This window comes from Parasteatoda tepidariorum, chromosome 11 (genome assembly GCF_982258835.1).
Source record: "Parasteatoda tepidariorum strain Cologne lab strain chromosome 11, Ptep-v5.0, whole genome shotgun sequence".
Lineage (NCBI taxonomy): Eukaryota > Metazoa > Arthropoda > Arachnida > Araneae > Theridiidae > Parasteatoda > Parasteatoda tepidariorum.
This window is the reverse complement of record NC_141765.1, coordinates 96,495,889-96,516,071: the sequence shown is the minus strand read 5'-3', so window position 1 is coordinate 96,516,071 and position 20,183 is coordinate 96,495,889. Positions and strand designations below refer to the sequence as shown.

At 31.0% G+C, this 20,183-nt stretch overlaps 2 long non-coding RNA genes across 2 annotated transcripts in view; one reads left to right on the top strand and one right to left on the bottom strand.

Moving 5' to 3' along the window:
• The window catches only part of LOC147801937 (uncharacterized), a 28,558-nt gene extending 19,749 nt beyond the window's left edge, over positions 1–8,809 (bottom strand). Inside the window, exon 1 of the long non-coding RNA XR_015430414.1 lies at positions 7,945–8,809. This is a non-coding gene — a long non-coding RNA (uncharacterized LOC147801937). The remainder of the gene's footprint in view (positions 1–7,944) is intronic.
• A 5,249-nt stretch (positions 8,810–14,058) lies between these two features.
• The window catches only part of LOC147801936 (uncharacterized), a 117,643-nt gene continuing 111,518 nt past the window's right edge, over positions 14,059–20,183 (top strand). Inside the window, exon 1 of the long non-coding RNA XR_015430465.1 lies at positions 14,059–14,270. This is a non-coding gene — a long non-coding RNA (uncharacterized LOC147801936). The remainder of the gene's footprint in view (positions 14,271–20,183) is intronic.

Sequence of the window (20,183 nt, the reverse complement as noted above, 5' to 3'; positions counted from 1 at the left end):
GGGCAAGCGAGCTCCAAAATTAGACTAAAATTTTGAGCTTAAATTCAAGCTTATTATTTAGTCAGAAATCAGACAAAGCTTCCCACTTATTTTTCAACGGTCAAGAAAAAAATTTAGATGACTAAACCCGCAGGTGGTCAGTATGCACCACAAATGACACGCATAGAATGGCAGAACTCATACCAATATTCCTTTCAATATCGTTGTTTTTTCAGCTAAGGAATGTGTGTTACTTTCTTATAGTTAATTTGTAATGAACTTTTTTTAAAAAACAAAGTCATTGATGAACACCTTCAAAATTTTTCAACTTAACTTTACAACTATCTAACGTAACTCTTTCAGACGAACGCACTTACGAAAATTTGTACTTAATTCAGGATTTTCTAGATGCAGAAGTCAGTCTTGAACTTCTGGTTCAAGAACTCATTTTAGTCATAAGTCTTTTTTGTGGGGCTAATGACTTTCTTAATTGGGCTAAAAATTATCTAAAAGGTATTTTGGTCATTAATTTTATTTTAGCGATAAGTTAGTTATAAGTTTTGATGTGCTGACGCGAGCTAACGATTTTCTAAAATGGGCAACGTTTTGGAGCAAAATTTGTATTTGCCATCTTTACATTTTAGCCCAAATTCGTTTCGGCTAAAAATTGCTAGGAAGGTTTAAGATTTCCTACAATGATCTTAAATTTGGTGGAATAGCATAAGGTGTTTACCATCATAATTTAGCAAGAAACACAACCGGACCATAACTATTTTTTGGCTGATTAACATTTAAACTTTTGGTTCTTGGGACAAAAATTAGTTAAAACCTGTTTCTGTTGTGGCTCTTTTCCCCTTTTTATGGGTGGACTAACGAAATTTTTAGTCGTGTTGACACGAGAGATTAATTCCCCACAATAAGCTAATAGTTCGAAACGAAATTCGTAAATTTAGATCAAAAATTTGTTTAGTCAATCAAAAACTGTTTTGGCTGAAAAAACACACTTTTAAGTTGGTAAAAAGAAAGTATTTACGCAATAGCATATGTGACCCAGAAGGATATAAAGGATCCAAACTTACGAGACCATCGGCATGAAGCTGCCTTTACTTCCCAGGTAAGAATTCATTTGAAGCTTCGACTAGACAACAGGGTTTGTACCTCAATTCTTTCCAATGATATCTCAGTGCCTTAGACACATCTTGACTTAAAAAAATAAACTTTTCAGCTAATTAAAAAGTTTGGTGCGCAATAATAGGCAAATCCATATAGGGCTAACTCTGAGTTGTAAAATTTAATTTTGTTTTAAAAATCTTAGATTTTTAAAAAATTTAGCAAAAACTGACGAACTTTTGTTTCATGGTCAAAAATTGGCTAATTTAAATTTTTTTTTTTTTTTTTTTTTTTTTTGGTGGATTGCTTGGGGTAACAAAATTTTTACAGGAAAATAATATTTTGAAGCCAAAATCAATATTGCGGTTTCAATCATTTCATCGAGTCAAAAATCATTTAAAGCTTGTTTTGGCTATTTTTTAAAGATAATTTGATAATTTTTGAATGTTCTTTGGCGATTGTGATCTTGAACGGCTGATTTCTAGATCATAAAATATATAAAACCTATTTTGGAAAGCATTCTGTATTTATGCTAATAATCTAACGAATCTTGACAATGAGCGACGATTGTGATTCTGGGGAAATATCTAGAAGGATAAATGCTTACTATTAGAGGCTAACTTTAAACGCGAAATTCAAATTTGAGATTTCCGGGACAAAAAATTTTTATAGTTTGTTTTTACCGTGCGATAATTTTTTTTGTCGAATGGGCTGACAAGAACATATTTTGGATTAGAATGCACTAACAACTTCTTACAATGTACTCGCGTTCTGAAAAAAAAATGATCTTGTTTCTATTTGAAAATATAGTTAAAATTTATTAAAACAAAACTTTTTTATAACAAATTCGATAACGAATAACTTATTTTACTTTATTTTATAACAGTCGTTGAACAGCTGATCCAGTTTTCGGGTTTGCGACTACTAATATTCAACTTTATAGCCTTGCAATTTTGAACCCAATCCAGAAGACAAGGGAACTCCTGGATCAAAAATTTGGAAAAAATGCTTTCGTGGAGGCCTTTTTGATGGAACTAAATCGCATTTGCGTTACATGGAGAGGAAGACCACGAGAACCTCCAACAGTTAGCCTGACGGCAGAGGGGCTCTAACCCATGATCCCTCTACCATTGAGGATATATACCTTCAGCACTGTGGTCGGTGAACGGATGCGAAATTCGTATCTACCAGCCATCGCGGTTCTATTGCATAGTAAAATGAAGGCGATGGTGGTAGCGTCGTTGGCTGCTCACTTCACTTGTGGGTCATAAATTCCATAGCCTTTCAATTTTGAACCGAATCCAGAAGAAAAGGGAACTCCTGGATTAAGTATTAGGAAAAAAATGCCTTCGTGGAGGCCTTTTTGATGGAACTAAACCCATTTGCTTTACATGGTGAGGAAGACCACGAGAACCTCCCACGGTTAGCATAACGGCAAAGAGACTCTATCCCATGATCCCTCTACCATCGAGGATATTTCACGTCAGCACTGTGGTCTGTGCAATTCGTATCGACTAGCCATCGGGGGATTCGAACCCGGTTCTCCTCATTGCAAAAGCGAAAGCTCTATCCCCTAAGGCATGACGACTTAACGAATATCTTATGGAATTTACATTGTCCTACAATAAAGTTGTGTTTGAATGTAAAATCCATATTTGTAGTTCTTTATTAAAAAAGATGGAAAAAACGTTAAACCTTTTACATAAATATAATATGCAACGTGTAATATTATTATTTTAGCTGCGATGTTAACGAAAGTTTTTATTGAAGTACCGATTTTCTAAATTAAGCTAAAACTGAGATATTAAATTCAAACTTAGCAGATGACAAAGAGGAATTTATAAATTTCTCCGGAGGCTACGAATACATTGATTTAGACTAATCTGTGCCGCTATGAGGTCCGAGAAGGACTTATTGTTTGATATATGTTTTATTTTTTCGAGTCCTTCTTTAGGTTACTGAGTGAATTTGGACGGAGAGTAGCTAAAACTTGTTTAGGACATTGTTTTTAGCAGTCAAGCAAACCGATATTTCTGATGCGCTATGGGGGGAAGCAAACGATATTCTACAATCTTTACAGTAGTTTGAACCATATTTTATAAATTTTCAAAAAAAAATTTTATGAAAATTCTTATGTTCTCTAGTAATTAGTATGCACTTTTCATTAACTTAACGAAGTGGTATTTTGAAAATATTAATTAGAATATATTTCTCAAATATTTTATGGGTTATTCTTATATATTTTATGGGTCTGCAGGAAACATTCTAAAATCGACGTAATTTTCTCAAATGGAATGAATAAATAAATACAAAAAAGATTGCGCTCTTCAAAATCAATGTTTATTGGAGAAGTAGTTTAAGAGAAAATGCTTCTTGAGTGTAGAAATTTAACATTTTGAGCTAAAAAAGCTAGCAATAGGAAGAGTTACAAACGTTAAAAAGAAGCCAAGAGTTCTTAAAAAAGAATAAAAAATATTTCTACTGTAATTAGAATTAAAACTTAAAATGTTCTAGAATATTTATTCAGAAGTAAACATTAAAAAAAATTTCAATTTCGGGCGAATCCAGTGGTCGAAAAGACTACATTATTTTTGTAGTTTACTACAGCTATGTAGTTAACTACTAACGATAACTAATAGATAACTAATTTGTAACTATGCTAGTTACAAATGTAGTTAACTACATCTGCAAATACTTTTTTAAATGTAGTGACTATAAACTACTTTGGAATTGTAGTAACTGCTTCACTGCTTTAAAAGAAACGAACTTTGCTAGAGAACTTAATTTACACCGAAGTTTAAAATGGTTTTGAATAAGAAATTGGCTTACATTATATGTAAGGAAATATATTTAAGAAATATTTGTTCATGTTTACAAGAACGAGTTTGTTATTCCAAAACATTTTTTTCGAATTTTTTCGTTTAGCCTTCAATATTTTATGCCTTTTCCGACAGCAAATATTTAATTTAAGAAATGCGAAATTATCAAACATTATACAAAATAATTAGTTTTTTAATTGTTCTAGACCATTTTATTTAGTCTAAGAAATTAAGTACATCGAAAATACGTTCCGTTTGTTTAAAATATTATCTTTACGAATTTGCATTCGCTTATGAAGTTGTAATTAATTATCAAAGTGATTATCTATTTCTCGTAATGACTAGTTTAAATCTATGTTAACGCTCAGCTGCAACCACAGGGTCATTTTTCATTGCATCCATCAAATTCAAAAAATTATATTCGTTAGAACCATGTTTCTAAAATTAGTTACCAGGACTCGCTACAAACTACTGTTTTTGTTTGTATGACACTACTCACTAGGACTGGGTGATAAATCGATGCATAAGAAAATATCGATTCTAAGCAATCATCGCCGATCCGATGTTTAGATTTCCAATTTTACGAAGCATCGGAAATCGTGATACACTGAGATGTGCATTGCAATATTTTCCTATGTATATCGTTGACATCTATGTCTACACGCGTGATGTTGGGAATTGTTCCCGATAGTATATCGACCGTTTGCAAGCTCGTGCGAAGAGTATTTTCCTCCGTAAGTGTGCAGCGATATCCTTGGAGATGATTTATATCTTACCCCGATTTTTTTACATTGTGACTCATCTGCTCCTTTCCTTTGAAATAACATCACGAGTGGGAATTCACAAGCGAAAGTGTGACCTAAGTAATTAATTTCCTATTTTTTATAATAACCAGTCTAAATATGACGTTATACGCGATTTTTAAATGAGTAATTTCTGTTAAATCTCAGCTGCATCCATAGGGTTATTTTCTTTGCATCCATTTATTAACCGGCGAAGATTCGCCACCATTAAAGTTGAAATATTAGTTACGTTAGAACTGTTTTTCTTCTCTAAACTAACATTAAAAGTAGTTGCCAGGAATTGCTACAAACTACTTTTTTTTTGTATCGTATTACTCACTCAGGGTGCATAGCCAAATCTTTCAGCAAAAAATAAGCACCTTTTAAGTACTTTTTAAGCACTCAAAAAATATTTTTAGCACTATATACATTAATAAAGGACAAAATAATTTTCAAAGACCTTACACGATCGTGCTAAAATAACTTGTTTCTGACAAAGAACTCTTTTCTTGATTATATCAGCCATTAAAAAATTAACGAGAGATTCTTCGGTACGATATCAGAGGGTGGAAAATGAAGTCTGAAATTGATAATATCTTGCAAAATGCAGCAGAGTTGCAAACGAGAGTACAAGAATCTCACCGATCCCAGCTCACTAGATGCACATGCGGACCCCTCAAGTATTTCATCAAACCTGCAACATGATTAGCGCTGTCATGCGTTATGGACCGACGGTACGCCGTATTGGATTATGGTTGAATGAATTGTAAAAACGTTGAACGTGAAAACCATGCTTTTGCATACTTGACGAAAATCAACATGGTAAAGAAGAAAAAAAAATCTCATTTTCGAAAAGGGAAAGTTAAGCACTTTTTAAAAACACCCCATGGCAAAAGCACCTTTAAGGGCTTTTAAGTAACGAAAATCGAAAATACACACCTTTAAGTACTTTTTAAAAACACTACACACTATGTCACTACACTACTTTTGTTAAAAAATAGCACACTACACTACAAACTACGAAGAAAAGTAGCGACTACAGTAGTTTCACTACGAATGCACCGACCACTGCAATACATTTTATGTCTTAATAGATTCTTCGTGCAATTATTTGCTGAATAAAAATGGAAGGGGAAGAAATGTGTAAAAGCACCAATAACCACATATTGTTTACTTTACATACTAAAACTGCCTCAGATAGTAAAATTCCCTTGAAAATTTACAATCAAGTTTTTAAAAATAAATTATAAGCCAACCACATATAAAAAAAAAATAGTCTTCATCAATAAGTAAACCCCTGAAGCAGAATTTTTTTCGGGGCTTTCTGCAACGTGCCTCCTTAATACTAATATCTTTCTGCAAGGTAGTTTTAAAAATAAAAAATATATACCTGTTACTAATTGAAAGTAACAAAATCATCAACTTCAAAAATAAAACTTCCATTAAAAATCAAATTATATAACTTTTTTATTCGAACATTTAATATTTTTGCAGATATTCCAGTATTTTGTGGGAGGAAAACAGACTAATTATTTCCTTTTTCGCATTTTGTAAATCATTGCATTAGAAAAGAAATCGTGAAATCAGTTGCAGTAACTATCAAAAAAAATTTACGACAAAATCACTCGAATCGGACTTTTCAAGAAGAGATTACTAAATGTGAGTTTTCATTTTGAGATTCAGTTATTGTAATAAATGATATCTTATTAAAAATATAGGATTTTAATAATTGTGGAAATCAATAGTAATAACTACATTAAAAAAATAGATCGAAACCTTTTACAGAAAAAGAAAACCGAAATTTTTAACTTCTCAAAGGAAAAATTTCGTGTCCAGCGACAGTGTCCTTCCTTTGTCACCACGATTCTGCCACGGGGAAGTAAACAAAACACATACAAGTAATCCTTACAAAAAGAGAAATCATATGATGACAGCACAGTCTTTCATTTGACACTCATAATTTAAAAATACAGAAATTTTGTTATAACTTTGACCTATTTTATGTTTTCAACCATAATGTGTAAACCAAAGTCTAGCACTTTTCGAAAATTGATGGCTAACAATAGAAAATGCATTAATTTAAAGTAAAGTCTAACCAAGTGAATAAATTAGAACTTTCAATCTCTATTTCAGCGGTTACTACTATAGTTGCAACTTCTAATATACTCAAATTGTTTTTTTTTTGTTTTTTTTAACACAGCAGTTTAAGATAGATACTTTAAAATTTTGAAAAAATTTCTGAGGACTTTTCTATTTTCAGTTCTTAATTCTTTAAAATAAATACAAATCAGAAGCATACTGTATATAAGTAATTTAAAAGTAATATAAATTATTGATTTAAAATTTTTTTTTTCTTTTAGTAGGATAGTTGTGAAATAAATTACTTTAACTTAACCAATTAGGACAAATTACAAGACAATTTTGGAGTTAAATCACTATCCCTATAGAAAAAAATTATTAGTATGCTGACAATTTCAGATATATTTTTTTAGTATTAATTAATTTAAAATGAATTGAATAAACATCAGATTAACCAATTTTAAAAAATTAATGTTTTTTTAGTTACCAAAAGTAATTTTTCTTGTATAACAGAAAGAATTTATTTAAAAACAGTCGAAAATTAACATGCATAAAAAATTATACATACAATTTTTATACATAATAAATTATATCATAATCTGGATTGCCAACCGTTTCTTGGAAAAATTTCTTTTAGAAGAAGTTTTGTATGAAAGGCCACTTTTATCTAGCTCCCATGTGGTGAGATTTTTAAAATATTCGCAAAACTAAGAAATAATTCAGAGAGTTTTTAACTGCCAACCACTTTATAAAATATTTAGCTAAAACCATAGTAGTTAGCAGCCCTGTATATTAATACATAACAATTCTGTACAGAATGCTAAAGACATTTTGTTAATATGTACAAAATTACGAGCTGCATAGAAAATATATTATGCATAGAGGATTAAATTATGTATAGAAAATTAGAAAAACTGTTTATGCACAATTGTAAATTTATACGATGTTAATATTATACATGTTCTAAATATTTACTGCGAGGTTTATTAAAAAATTAACACTATTTACCATCACTCTGTAATAAATGCCAAACACTGATTTAAATACATTTTTCTCTTCAATTAAAAAAGAAGAAATGTTGTTTGATTAACTATTAATATCTCTTTCGCTTGATTCATTGTTTAATGAGTAACTCAAGATAAAAGCAATTTTAACAAATGAGCTATTTAACGTACCTTAAGGACTTGTCCTTTTCTAAAACTGAGCTCGTCATCGGCAGTAGCATTAAAATCGTGTTTGGCTATTGCTTCCATTTTTCAATTGAATAAATTAGGAGAATTAATATTTAAACAAATTGTCACGAATATAAAAATGTCAATATCAGGCGTCAATTATGAATATCTGCGATAGGGAAATAAATAAACAGGCAAGTTGTTTATACAAAAATAAAGGATCAAAAAGACAGTTGCGTGAAAAACATGTTGAAGAAATGTAAAATATGCATATTCTTCAAACAGGGAGAATCCACCTGTCTGATAAAAAGTTTCTCTCCTTAGAAGAGTTACAGATGATAACAGACGAGAGTCAAAAATAGATCAATTCGAGTTAGGTCGCCGCCCTTCACTAAATCCCAATACGGAATTTGATTTCAAATATAGTTCACAATATAATACAATTTCAAAGTACACTGACGCCCACAACATATAAATATGTGTTCAAACTTTACTGCTTTTAATCGATCCTCACAAAATTGAAGCAATAAACAATATATAATAGCGGATTGACACACCTTTGATGCAATAACAAAAATATATAAACAATTTTATATAAAATAAAAAAACTGTCTCTTCTACTACAATATTATCTTACATTACAAAATTATAAGAAAATTTAAATAGATTGAGATCATCAAATACTAGTTAAATATCGATTTGTCGGTCTTTAATTAAGACAATATATCGAACTATATTTCAACAGAGTGGATCGCTCTTACTGCACTGCGACAACAAAACTCTACGCAAAGTAAATAAATGCTGAAAAAGTCGGGAAATCCCAGAAAGGAAAGATAGTTGAAATGAGTAATAATTGCTAAAACTTTGCTTTGTTGAGACCCGTCGAATATGTAAAATTGAAAGTCATTTTGATTTATTTTTATTTTATTGAGATTACATACATTTGCTGACTTGTGTGCTCTATATATAGGCTTATAAGTCATTGTCAAGTAGAAAATACAGATAGAACAATTCAGAGAAAGACATCACAAAGAATACATCCAGGGTTACGGCGGGATTCGAACCCGCTACCTCCACGCTTAACAGAGCGTTTGGACCAGCGATACCGCTCGGCCAGGGAGGCCCCTTCATTTTGAAAGACTGTTAATGCAAACAGGATAGGGTCCCGCAGTGGACTGATCGTTAAGACACGGTTCCCGGCAGATCACCGAAGTCAAGCATCACTGGCTACGGTCAGTGTGCGGGTGGGTGACCACTTGGATCAGTCTGCGTAGGGACCGAGGGTGTGCGGTATTGGTCCTCGTTAAACTGTGCTACCGTAAAGTGCTCGACTTCGCGTGCAGGTCGTCGGGCTACCGAAGCGGGGGTGCCATCCCCTCTGCGGAGGATCAAAATTGCGATGGCATGTCTTCGGATCATCCTCCGGGATGTTTCCCAGACCGTCGCCAATAGCCCATTGTGCAGCTCTAGTGCGACGTAAATTAACAACAACAACAACAGCAAACAGGATAGGTGTCCACACATGTTTTAAATATCAAGTCTCTCTTGTCTCAGAACCGAAATTTTATATGGTTGGAAAGATCATTTTCTTTCAACTAAGTAATGTCCCGCCAACATTCTTGACACGCTTTTCTTTTAGTTAGTTTATTTTATAGAAATAGATTTTCATTCTAATCCAACACCCGTGATAAATTCCGAATTTCTGATTGAAGAGAGGGTTTTTGTAGTTCATTTACGAGGCACTAGAGCCGCATAGTGGGCTATTGGCGACGGTCGATCTCTGAGGATGATCACAATTTTGATCCACTGCACAGGGGATGGCACTTCGGGGTAGCCCGACGACAATTGAAGAGGCGGAAATGGTGCAATTGGCCGATAAAGTGAGGATGGCCCTTCATCATTTCAATTTCAGAGCTGTGGTCAGGTTTGAAAACCGTCATGAGCTGGGATCCTCTTGGCGGATTTTTGTCGTAGAAGAAAAACGAATTGAATCATATCGCTTTTAAACTTTTCTTTAAATTCTGTTTGCAATCAGACTTTTGTATAAGAACTTACGCAGATAGCAAAATAAGGTTTATTTTAACTCAACAAAAACCTTTTAATGTAAACTAAAAAGGTTTTTTTATGCAGTTTGCAAGATTTGTGGCGCTCTATTCTACGCACATAATCCTATTCAGAAAACCTGGGATAGAAAACAACCTTTTATATAAAAACCTGAAAATCAAGGTTGCAGGGCCCATTATTGCAGGGCCCAAGGATTACCCATTAGGCCAGACTAGGCCCAATGAATATTCGCCTTGAAATGGAATTTTTGAAATTAAATTTTAAAAAATTAAGAAAAACAATAATTTTTCAAATATTGTCAAAGTGTTATGATTATTTTTTAGTTCTAATTTAAAAAAATAAAGTAAAATTTAATTTATTATTATTTATTTTAATTTCAAATATGCTTTCTTAAAATGAAAAGATAGATAAATACTTGTATATTTGATTAAATAAAAAATAGAAGAAAATTTAATCTAAGGGCCCCATAATTTGAATGGCCTAGAGACCCGCTACGCTTAAACCGGCCCTGCGAGGTTGTCTTAGGGTTTTCAAGAGTGGAAAAAATCTTTGAATAAAGCTTTAAAGTTAAAATAATCTTAAATATAGGTAATTATAAGGTTTCTTTTCGCAAAGTCTTGTATGCTCAACTAAAATCCACCTTGTCATGAAATTGTAATGGATGATGCAATCTTATTTCTAGTGTGACGTCATCTAAAACGTCACTAAGTGACAATTTCTTTTTAAAAAAGCTTTAAAATTAATTTAGAACTTCTTTAGGATGAAACTACAATAATTTTACTTTATTTGAAAAAAAGGCATTTTTATGACAATAAAGCGAAAACTGCGGCACTAAGGCAGTGTTTCCCAAAGTGTGGTACGCGTACCCCCAGGGGTACGGGAACAGTTTAGCGGGGGTACGCGTTCTTATGCGAAATATTTGCTACAAACGAAAATTTTAAAAAATTTTACTTTAAAACAAAGCTAGCCAAGAAAACTTACGATTAATAAGTTAAACAGTTAATAATTAGTGCTGTCAACAGCCAGTTGTGATTTTTAACCTTTGTGCAATTTTTTTATAGTAAAAAATACATTCATTTTTATTAGTGGTACGCAGCGTTGTGAAAAATTTAGAAAGGGTACCCAAAAGTCATAAGCTTGGGAAACACTGCTGTAAGGTTACATGCTTTCTGGAAATACTTTTAGAATCTTTCTCCAACTATAAACTTCTTGTAGACAATAAATTTAAGTTGAAAATGGCATAACAAATAATTATTTTAAGCAGAATATGGCTTTTAAAGTTAATAAAAGATTTTTTTCCCCTTGATTCAAAGTTTAATATTCAAAATTTCATTTATACATGCTACAGTCAAACCCCGCTATAGTGAACACGGTTTATAGTGAACTCCCGGATATAGTGAACGAAATGTGCGGTTCTGTACCTTGCTATACCCGTATGATGTTATTTTTCGTGGATATAGTGAACCAAAAAAGTGAGAAAGTTGGATATAATGAACTTTTTTTTGTCCTCGACTGATTTTTTTCTTCATTTTTTGTGTGTGATAACTTTGAAATTTCTACTTCAAAATAAATACATGTACCGATTTTTGAAACCATCTATAGAGGAGAATGTTGCGATAAGCATTTTTTCTTGCTTGCTTTTTCACGTCTCACTTTCTCATCCCTAAACAAACCAAGCAAATGTTTCCAACCCAGACTGATGATGTACCTGTCAGGTCAGTGGGTTCATTTCTGTCCTCTTTTCGGTCATTCTATATACATAATTCGCATCTTTAACAAGGAAAGATACTTGTTTTTATATGTAGAACGCATTTCCTCCGATTTTTCCTTTTTTCTTTTGTGCCCATTATTCGCTATTTTCCGAAGAAAAAAATATATATTTTGTGTATCTTTAAAATATCGAAAAACATATTGAAAAAATAATATAAAATAAAATAAACAAAACAAAAAAAAAATTCAAAGCATGACCACCGCCGGGATTTACCGCTCAGCCAATTTTACTCGCGCACAGCCCCAACCACTGGGCCACGCCATACACGGTGTTGCCACGAATATTTAGCTTAAGGAGAAATCTCCCGTTTAGTCAACTAAAAAGGTTTTTGGCCCATTGTGGGCCCAATAATTGCTCGATAAAAATTTCCTTTGGTACGATTGTTCGGCCCATGGAACCCTACTTTTCGGTCCAATTTGAACATTATAGCTTAGTATTAATGGGAGTTACGTGGTTTTGACGTGTGCGTGCCTGCGGAGACGATTTTTATCCCTTTTTCAGCAATTATTCGCACCTTAAAAAAGAAAAATACTTATTTTTATATATAGGACACTTTATTCACGTTAAAATACTGAAGAACATGTTAAAAAATAATATAAAATAAAATAAATGAAAAAATTATCTGAAATTTATCCTTTTTTAACTATTATTCGCTCTTTACCAAAGAGAGAAATAGTTTTTTTTATATATAGAACTCTTTATTCACATTGAAATATCGGAACAGATGTTAAAAGAATAATATAAAATAAAATTTAAAAAAATTACTTGAAATTTATCCTTTTTTTAACTATTATTCGCTCTTTACCAAAGAGAGAAATAGTTATTTTTTATATATAGAACTCTTTATTCACATTAAAATATCGGAAAAGATATTAAAAGAATAATATAAAATAAATAAAAAAATAAAATAAAATATAACCCTCGTCCGGTTTTAAACCCCGGGTCTTGCCAGCGGCACTACCCACCGCTCTACGACGCTTCACACGCTGTACCCACGAATATTTAGCTTAAAGAACCTCCTTTCGGTTAGTCAACAAAACCTATTTTGGCCTATTGGGTGCTCTCTGAATGGCGCATAAAAATTCCCTTTGGTATGGTAGATTAAACTCTAATTTTGGGCCGAGTTTAAAATTAATTTCTTGCCGCGAGTTTGAAAGTTATGAGGGAGATACGTGGTGTGTCGTATGTGTGGTGTTGGAGCCGAAATTTATCCCTATTTTAGCTATTTTTCGCTCTTTCTCAAACAAAAATAATAATTTTTATTTGCAGAACACTTTATTCACTTTAAAATTTTAAAAAAGATGCAAAAAAATAATATAAAATAAATAAATAAATTAAAAATTTAAAAATTAACCCTTGACTGATATCAAGCTTCGGACCCTCAGCCTTCAAATTTCTTTACTAATTAACCCGCGACGCTACCCTCTCACGCTGGTTTCACGAATAACTAAAGAACTTTCCTGTGGTTATTTATCGGAACCTATTTTGGTCCATTGTGGTCCCCCTAATTTGTCTATAAAAATTTCCTCGGTACGATTGTTTAGTATTTTAAACTATAATTTCTGGCAGCGTTTGAAAGTTAATATTAAATGGAGATACGTGTTGATTCGTATGCGTAGCGTCGGAGCCGAAATTTAGCAGTTAATAACAAGAATTTAAAAATAAAAATTACGAAAACTATATCAAAAATCGCGAACTGTATAAAACGATTTAATTTCGTGATAAAGTATATCGTGATAAAGTATATCTAGTTCTGATTTTCGTCAGTTAACTGAAACGGGTAATAAATTGTTGTAGAAAATTTCAAAAGAATTTGAAGATATTCAAGAACAAGAATTTAAAAATAAGAAATAATGAAAACTATTTCGAAAATCGCGATCAATACAAAACGATTGATTGCGCGATAAAGTATTTTGTTCTCCTTTTTTAGTTCTGAGTTTCGTCAGTACTTTTTTAAAATAGTAAATCATTTCATAACTTGTAAATCAATGTTATTGAAGTATGTTAAATCAATTTTTAACATACACTTCAAGAAGCACGAAAATTCCATGTAATATTTAGTTGAAACTTTCTTAATCGGCACAGAACATTTGAAATAACTAATTTTTTAAAATTACGAATCATTTCACAACTTATTTTAATATCAAGAAAATCTAGATGCAAAAAAATTTCACGCACATTTAGTTCAAACATTTTTTAATTGGCGAATTTTGAATTGGCGACTTTAGTTCAGAAAATTTCAAATAACTAATTAGGGAGAAGCAAGGATTATAACAACCCTGGAACACAAAACAAATTAGAATTCTCTCTCTTCTTGTGGAACAAGGTTTAATTTTTAAAGTTTCTGTAATTTGATAAGAGACGTTAAATATAAGTTTGTTCGTTGTTTGTTTATGTCAAAGTATAGTAGGATTTGTAACATAGTGGTATAGATATATGTTAGTGGTTTTCGAGACTGAAAGTAACAACTCAAGTCTGGCTTGTGATCTATCAAGTAAGTTTCCATTATAGTTGCTATATAATTCGTTATTACTTACCTATAATTTATCACCACGTTTTGTTTTTGCGTTTATTTCATAATTGTTTACGTTAATAGTTGTGATTGAAGTGATTTTTTATTTTTATTCATAGATTTGTTTTCTTAAGAAATGCAGTTATTTTCATTAATTACGGATTTTGATTCATTTATTTATATACACTGATTTGTGTGAGGTTAAATTTCAGTAGAATTATATACTTTATTGGAATTATATACTTTAAAATGGTATGTGTAAGGAATGATTATTAAATGTTTGATATTCTTACAAAGTTATTTTAGGAAGATGTTTATGAATAAATTTGTATAATTATCTGAGACAGATTAAATCACGCTTTTTATATCAATCTTTCGATATCAATTCAGATAGTATAAATTAAAGAATTGTTACTTAAGTAATTTTTACGGGTGCTTGATTAAGAAAATTATCTAGAAATTATATATATATATATAAGAACACACAAATATCACTCAATATTAAAATCAAGCATCATGATTCTTATTTAGAAAATTTCAAACCGCACATCGTGATTCATATTCACTTGATTTAAAAGTAGCACACTGTGATCTCAGGAATTGAATTGTTATTAGCAGTATTTTAAAATTATGTATCCCGGTTTATATTCACGTGATTTTAAAATCAAACTTTGATTCTTCTCCGTGCTAGAGCCCCTGAATTCCTAGCCTTACTCCGTACTATTTTAAATTCAAATATTACGATTCGCAAACACTATAAATATCACGCTTCTTATTCCAATGATTTAAAAGTCGCACATTGCGATCACGAAATTTAGCTTTTAAGAATTTAGTTTTTGTAGTTGTAAAAAAGTAAGTAAATTTTTCCTCTGACATACTTATAATTTAAAACATGCTTGTAATATTTATGTTCAATATTCAACACAGATAATTAATAAATTTTGTTTTAAAATTTTTTATTTTTTTTCTGAAGCCATTTTTATTATTATTTTTTAATTATTACTGAAGGATTGTTAAAATCTATCATATAGTGTTATGCATTTCGTAAATATTGTTCTAAAATGTATATTAATTGCATGAAATAATATGGCTTGTAAGGCACGTGAATTAAATTTATTTGTACTTTAATTATTTCCCAAATGAGATTAAAAAATTAAATATTGATTTCTCATTTTTAAAAATTGTAATTAAAATTTGCAATATTCTAAAAGAAGAAATTGACCACAATAATGAATTTACATGCCTCCTAAGTAAACTTCTTTTGCCTCTTAAATGTCATAAATTTAGGATTAATTTTGTTCTAGGATTAAATTCAAATACAAGATTGAACTTCGCTTTGAACGAAATTTGTTTTAATTCAATGTATATAATTTTGATAATAATATTTTTTGGAACTTTTTTGTTTTGCCCGTGTGTGTACAGAACACTTCAAACAAACTTTTTTCCGATTTTTTTATCTCCCCAAATTTAACATATCAAATTTGAAAATTTTCAACGTGTGGTTTTATGTTAAAGTTTTTATTTCGCATTTTAAGAAAAATTTTAGAAATAAGACAATTTTAACGTAAGCATTACTTATATTCCTTCTCTCTTATCAGCAAAAATATTCAAATCACTAACCCTCTCCCTATGTTAAGTGCTTATGTGATATTTTAATAGCCCTGTATCAACCCTATTTTGCCTCTGAACTGTTTTCTTTAAATTTATCTAAATATTTCATACACTTAAAAACTAAAAATATTTTTCAAAACAAATTTTTTTTAGTTTTATTTTTAGTATTTGTACTTATATTTTTTGAAATAGTTTTATCACATTCAAATCGTTTACTCACTTTTTTTTATACGAAATTGCTAAAGAAATGTAAATTATGTATTTAAATACGGAGAAAAAATGTTTTTTTTTTTTAAAAAGTTGTTTCTAGAAGTTATACACCGAAGAGCCATTACATTATGACCACCCTGCTAATAACATGTAGAACCACCTTTAGCCCTCAAAACTGCTAGCACCCGCCGTGGCATTGATTCCACAAGGTGCTGATAGGTAGTCTGAGGTATCTAGTACCAAGCGCTCACCAACTGGTCCTGTAATTCCCTCACACTGCGAGGGGGTAGCGTGGCAGCACGAATTTGGTTTTCCAAGTAGGACCACAAATGCTCTATTGGATTAAGGTCAGGTGAATTTGGGGGCCTAGATATGACTTGAAAGTCACTGGAAAAATCCATGACGATTTCCCTCGAAGCAATCCATGACGATTCGACTCTTATGACATGGTGCATTATCCTGTTGGTAAACACCACCCCCCGCAGGAAAAACTGTTGCTATGAATGGATGAACCTGGTCTGCAACTATGTTCAATTAGTTTACAGACGTCAGGAATTGTTCTATGAGGATTATGGGTTCTAATGTGCCCCTTGAAAACATTGTTACTGGGCGAGAAACCATGAAAACCTGGGAGAGATCATTGTTATAGATGGGTGAGCATAATATAATGGCTCTTCGGTGTATATTGAGTTGGTTTAGAATCCAAGCTTAGCTTGAAATTAAAGATGTGAAAACTTATATGCACTTTAAATAAAATTGTTTTCTCCTATACAATATTATCTATATATTCATGAGAAATAAATGTCAATTATTCTATCCAGATATTATGCGTTTGCATTACCTATAAAAAAATACTTTATATCTTTAACAAAAATGTGAGCTTAATAGACAACTGTTTAGCTTTAACCATTGGCTGCTACGCTTTTATTAAATCGCTTTTGTATGTATTTGGCTGGAATTATGAAAACTTTCGACCTATTTTTGATGATCTAGAGGACTAAAATTTAAACTGGGAGTGCTTTATAACCGCTGTTGAACAGCCAACCCTACTTTTGGGTTTAAGACTACTTATCTTCAACTCCGTAGTCTTGTAATTTTGAACCCAATCCAGAAGACAAGGGAACTCCTGTATCAAGTATTGGGAGACATATCGCTTTCGTGGAGGGCTTTTTGATGGAATTATAACCCGCATTATCGTTACATGGAGAGGAAAACCTCGAAAACTTCCATGGTAAGCCTGACGGCAAGGAGACCCATGATACGTCTACCACTGGGGATATTTTGCGTCAGCACTGTTGTCGGTTCAAATCAGACGCGGAATTCGTATCGACCATCCAACTCTGGGATTCGAACCCGTTTTCACCTCATTTAAAAGGAAAAAGCCCTTGAGCCATCACGGCTCAGCTGGAACTGTTTGCGGAATGACAAAGTTTCTATCATTTTTTCTGATTGCTAGAAGTAGCTTTTATTGTCAATCGAAATTTCGACTACTTTCCGATTAGCCAGAGCATTCAAATCTCGACTAGAGCTTTATTAAAAAAAGACAATACATGTTTTAATAGCTTCCTGAAAGCGATAAGAAAATATCATTACAATTATATTCCAAACAAAATTTCCTACCAAACAAAATTGCGATTACTTTTCGTCTAGTTAGAGTGTTTAAATTTCAAATGATGTTTTGACCTTGGCTACAACAAATTACTATTTCCTAAAAATTCCAAGCTAAAATTTGTTTCAATTTTTAATTCCAAATGAAAATCCGATCACTTTCTGGAGTAATAACAAAAAGGAAAGTAATAAAATGAAAAACTTCTTTAAAACTTTTTACGGAATTAAGAAAAAAAAGAGAAAGTAATCCTATCTGCTATGTCAGCCAATACCGACCGTCTTTCAAACGTATTTATCGTTTACCTTACGTTTATAGTTACTTTTAATGACAAACATAGAATTATTTCTACGTTATTGTATACTTCTTTTTAAAAAACGTTGTTTTTAAAATTTTAATTTTATATGTGTTAAATTCTTTTTTTATGTGTCCAAGCTAAGTACAGTCCGCAAAAAAAAAAAGATATCACCCTGAATAACTTTCGTTCTAATGAGCGGATTTTCACGAACTAAGTGTTAATCTTAATGGTTCCTGTGGGTGATCTCAAATATGCTAATTAATTAGTGCTAACTATTAATTAAGTTACGAAATCAGACACAAAAACGTACTTTCTCTGAATAAACATATATTTTTTCTTACATATTTGGATTTTTAACCTTCAAAATATAGGGGGTAGCCGCAATCTGGGAAATATGGTCCCCATAGTTTGGTCAGGAGAGCGATCCAAAGTTCGTACCCCTTAATGTTAATTTCACTTTTTACGTTTTTAGTCATATTTTAAAAACTAATAAAGCAATTCGAAGAAAATTTCACCCAGTCATAAAACTCATTTACCCAAAGATAATTTCACGAAAAAAATAATTTTTAATAATTGTTAATTATTTTTTATTATTTAATTAAATTAAGGATGAAAAATTTTTGAATTATAAGGTATGAATTTTTTTATACCATATTAATCTACATATTTTTCAATTGAAAAATCTAAAGTTTCAACTGTTTTTATTTATTAGAAGCTGAGAAAAATTAAAATTAATTATTTTTAAAAAAATAATTTGGCGACAATGAAGAAATGATTAAATGGGGCGATTAATATTAAAATGTGATAAACTTGCGAGGAACTTGACTTCGCGCGCTTAGCATAAAATTTCATTCATATTTTTTTCGCTAATAATCGTTTGCTTATCTTTTCATTTTTATTTTTTTAAGCTATAAAATACGATGTTTCTTTTTTAGTCGTCTAAAATTCTATTTGCAATTTAGTAAAGAAATTTGAATAAAACATTTTATTGAATAAAATACATTTTATTCAGAGAATGTGGAGTTTTATAAAAGCATGCTTCTGATAGAATATGATTATACAACAGATTGTGCTTCTTTAATGTGATTATTTTTTATTTATTTTTTCTCAATAACTGATAAAATTTCAATAATATACATACGAATGAATAAATTTGGAATAAAATATTCATCATTTTCTTCAATATATATTTTATGAATATTAATAAAAATACGTAGTCAACATTTTTAAGCATCTCTCACAACATCGCAAATTTCTCAAAATCTTATAGGGTAAACTAACCAGTGAAGGAATACTTAAGCTTAGCTTGTCTTTAAAAAAAATCACAAAAATTTCAAAATTTGTAATTTTAGCTAAATGACGTATTTGTTATTAAATACATGTCGACATATTTGTTATTAAATGCAAATTATGTAAAAAAAATTTAGATAACTTACATAATATTGTTTTAAGCTTTTGGTGGTTTAAATAATAAGTAGTAAGATGACCAAGTGAAGGAACAGTTCTTAAATTGAATAAACACTAAATTTTCCAGTGAATGAACACTTAATTTTGAGAATGTTTGATGCTCGTTAGGAATCCTTAGGCCACACAGATATCTGTCACCCTGTAGATGCCTGAATTGACGGCTGTTAACACAGGCGGGCATTAGGAAAAAAAATTCTTTTAAGTTTTCGTGCCCCCATTTCAGTATCTTAAGGGCCTTACGAGCTCTGTTTAAAAAGAGAGTATCATATCAGATATATATATATATATATATATATATATATATATATATATATATATATATATATACATACATATATGTATAAGAAAACAAAAATAATCATAGTAGCAGTATTTGGTGGTAAATGTAGCTTATCGTAATTGAAGAATATGCTGTGCGACATTTTATGGTGAATTTGCGAACGTAAGTTTCAGAATGTATCGAAACATGTGGATGCTATTTGCTAATCATCTTTATCCAAAGAAAACCATGTAACGTAAATATCTAGCAAAATGAAGCAATTTTTTAAACAATGAATCATACAATATGCAACATATTATTTCAATATCTTATTCTTAAACATAACATATTTCAATGTTTTTAAAATGCCACTAAACATTCAGCAATTCATTGAGTTATAGAAAAAAGAAATATCGTAAATTATAGAAAACCTTGTGAATGTGC